We start from the raw sequence: 4,328 nt of genomic DNA, 5'->3' as shown, positions 1-4,328 counted from the left end.
TACAAACAAACAAACAAACCACTGGAAGAGGTGGGGGGGGGGGACCGAAATACATTCCCTGAGTTAAAAACTTAAAAACACTACTGTATTTTAAAACAAAAAAATAATACTCACTCTTAAAGTGTATAAGATATTTTCATTTCTGATAAAGTTTGTGTTGTATTTGAACCAGACATGGCCCAGTGACTAACGTACTGGTCTGTGGATCCGAGATTCCATGGTTTGCTTCTACTTACCGAAAAACAACAACGAGAAAGAAAAAAAATAATAAAAACAAAAAACATCGCGCTCTACACTTTGGCCCGAGGATGCGTTATAAGAGTGACGGTCAAATCCCACTATTCGATTACAGTTTCAACTGTCTAAACAAAACGCCGCTACAACCAGGGTCAAAGAAAAACAATTTATTAAAATATAGCAACAGAAATCGTAAATAAAATTTTCAAACAACTGGAATAGAAATTTTATCACTTCCATAAAAAAAGAGTTTGTTTGTTTTTGAATTTCGCTACACGAGGGCTATCTGGGCTAGCCGTCCCTAATTTAGCAGTGTAAGACTAGAGGGAAGGCAGCTAGTCATCACCACCCACCGAAAACTCTGGGGCTACTCTTTTACCAACGAATAGTGGGATTGACCGTCAGGTTATAACGCCCCCACGGCTGAAAGGGCGAGCATGTTTGGTGTGACGGGGATTCGAACCCGCGACCCACACATTGCGAGTTGAGTGCCCTAACCACCTGGCCATGCCGGGCCAAAAAAAAAAAAGAGAAAAAACAATTAGTAAACCCGTGCGTGCCTGGTCAGGACTTGATACAAACGTTAATAAACAATACGACATAAATATCAATGTTATTAATTTCAATTGATAATGGAATTAGGAAAAAAAAAGAACGAGAAGAGAAGAAACCTAATTCACCAGAGAATAACACAGTGTTATAAAATTAACCCACTTATCAATATTAGAACCAATATTAAGCAATATTTATTCTAACTATATCTCGTGAACTAACTCGTTTTCAAGATCAAGGAAGGGTTTTTATTTAGTGATTAGATCACGAGGTAACATCTCATGTGACTAGGTAATTTACTTAATGTTTAACCACATTAATATATGTATGTCACCGCTAGGGGGAGCTTGTTTCAGTTTCATAAAACACACATACGTACTGAAAAGCAACGTGCTCTAGATAAAAGGTGAGTTAGCGATTTAGTATAACTAAAATTCATACTTAAAGTAAACGATAGAATGAATAATAAATGAGCAATAAAACATCATAACAAAACAAAAGTAAAATCCGTTATCTCACACAGTATCCTTAAAATATCATAACAAAACAAAAGTAGAAACTGTTATCTCACACGGTATCCTAAAAAATCATAACAAAACAAAAGTAGCATCCGTTATCTCACACAGTATCCTTAAAACATCATAACAAAACAAAAGTAGAATCCGTTATCTCACACAGTATCCTTAAAACATCATAACAAAATAAAAGTAAAATCCGTTATCTCACACAGTATCCTTAAAACATCATAACAAAATAAAAGTAGAAACTGTTATCTCACACGGTATCCTAAAAATATCATAACAAAACAAAAGTAGAATCCGTTATCTCACACAGTATCCTTAAAACATCATAACAAAACAAAAGTAGAATCCGTTATCTCACACGGTGTCCCACGAGTTGGCGGTTAGTAGTGTTATAATTGCCTTCCCTCTAATCTATCACCTCAAAATTATGGACAAGTAGCGCATATAGCCTTCTAGATAGAGTCGAGTAGCTGTGTATGAAATTCCACAAACAACAACTTTCAACCTCTCCCCCCAAAAACCAACAACAATAAGTCTTGTGTCTTTACAGGGAACCATGTTTCCAGTTCTTGCAATCGCTATTTCTTCTTTTTCGTAGACCCCCCCCCAAAGAAAAAAAAAGAAGTAATTTTATGGTATTTTCTGAACCATGTATCCTTCCGCGTGATTGTCACTTTTTATAGATTCCTCACAGAAAAGTGGTTTCATTCGAGCTTTCTCAATGAGGTAGCATCACTTACTTTCATCCACAAACACAATTAATATTAATACATCTCCAAGCAACCCAAATAAAACACGATATTTAAACATACTCTCAAGCTTCGTTGCTCTTTATCCCCACAAGCCACGAGCGGGGCAAAGAAGGACACATTTCTTTAACCCCCTCAGGATAGGAAAATCTTAAGGTATTCTAAGTTTACTAAATAACGACCAAGACAGAAAAAAAGTAGTTCTATGATCGAGAGGGAACTATGTATTCTTTCGCGTGATCATCAATTTCTCTTATAGATCTTTCTAGCGATGTTTCCTTTCGAGTGATCGTTTTTTTTTTTCATGTGACCCTCCCACATCACATACACACAAAAAGGGAGAAGAGGTTCGTTACGTTTCAAGTACTTCAACGTTTCAAGTACTTCAAAAACGTTTTCTGGTTCGAAAAATCCCGAGTGTTGAGCCTCAGTTTCCGTTGAAATGTCCCATCAGTTTTTGTTTTTTTTCCGTTACTCAATAAAACGTCCTTTTCGTCTGTTCTCGTGTCCTAGATTCCAAGACCAAAGTTGTCATCATAAAATACTTGAAAAAGACAATCCAAGAAGAAGCATGCGCAAACATCGATTTCATTGAGAAAATTTTACGTCACGTCAACCGTCTCTAACCATCTCTAATAAAGTAAAAAAATAGGCACACAATAAATGTTTTTATATTCTTCTAGTCCGATTGTTGACAAACGCGAATCGTTTTCGAGAAGTCTTGTTTTATTTAAAATGACCATCACTTAAGAAAATTCGCATTGAGAAAGCAATATCAAAACGTTGGCTTCACATTGTGTAATAAAACCCGTATCAAGCCATGCAGACAGTATGGCGCGAAAATTCTAAAGACAATTCCTTAAAGCCCAAATTCTAAAAATGAGAAAAACATTATGGCCCGCCTATTTCTTCGATTAAGTACAATTTTTCTCCCGAACAAATGAAGAATTGGCGTCCCCTATCAAGCCATTGCATCCTCAAATTTGATTTTTTTTTAAAGCAAAGTCACTTTGAATTATACTGCTGTGGTCATTGCGGGAACTCGAACCTCGGACTTTAGCGTTTTAAGTCCGTAGACTTACCGCTGTCCCACAGGAGGACAACATTTGTCAGAGTATGCATGTTTATTTAGGTAGTTACTTTCTTTTGACCAAAATGAATTACTATCTGAGATTTCAACTAGGAGAAAACTAGCACTAACGACAAAGAAAACTCGCTTTGTTTGTTCCGATAATCAGCATTAAAATAAATGACGATAAAGCGAAAGTTATTAGGTCGATGTTTTGTTGTAGTTCAATGCATAATAAAATTATATGTGACTGCTAGTGAATCTTACCAAACTTACATGTTTGCCAGCGAGTATATTAATTGCTTAGTTAGAACAAGTGTGTCCCCATTACGCTAACCTTAACGACGAGGAAAACTCGCTTTGTTTGTTCCGTTAGTTAGCATTAAAGTAATTGATAAAGCGAAAGTTATTAGGTCGATGTGTTGTTGTAGTTCAAAATCATGTGTTGCTGCTAGTGAATTTTACTAAAATGACACGATTGCCAGAGAATATATTTAATTGCTTAGTTAGAACAAGTGTGTCCCCACCTCGCCAACTCAACAAGATACAGGTTTCTTAATCAATTCCGAAGGAGCGTTTAATTTCCTGCTCTAGTGAAGCGAAACGCTCGACATTGTTAATGCACGTAGGTTCCCACCAATCTCACCCTATCGGCAAATCGAGGTACATAGTTATCAGAACAAAAACGAATTAGAAAGACCAGCCACCAAATGTTATGGTCTTTAATCAAAGATCGGAGAACAGAAACCGCTAGGATATATTCTACTTGTTGACTCACTTAAGTAACCGATAATAAGACTTTATTTTACAGTAACTTCGTTTAAATTATATGATAAAGCAGAAAATTATACATTTCTGAGATATGGGATGGAGATGATGATCTTTTTAAATACGATATATACATGATGATGTAAACTTTCACTTCGCTCTTTAAAGTTTTCGATAATTACGAATATCATTCTTACAAAGTTTGGCAAAACTATTTAATTCAAGGTATTATTTTCACTACAGAAAATTACGGAACTCTGTGACTCGAACTTTTTCATGTAAACTGGAAATTATAATCCATACAAAAATGTACACACAAAAGATATTTCACTCTTTTCATTGCTTTAGAGAGTACATGGATCTGTACCTCAATATAAATACACTTTACTTAATGATATCAAGTAGATATTTCACTCCTTTGATTGCTTT

The sequence above is a fragment of the Limulus polyphemus genome, unplaced genomic scaffold (genome assembly GCF_000517525.1).
Source record: "Limulus polyphemus unplaced genomic scaffold, Limulus_polyphemus-2.1.2 Scaffold3329, whole genome shotgun sequence".
Taxonomy (NCBI): Eukaryota; Metazoa; Arthropoda; class Merostomata; order Xiphosura; family Limulidae; genus Limulus; species Limulus polyphemus.
This window is presented reverse-complemented; position numbering follows the sequence as displayed.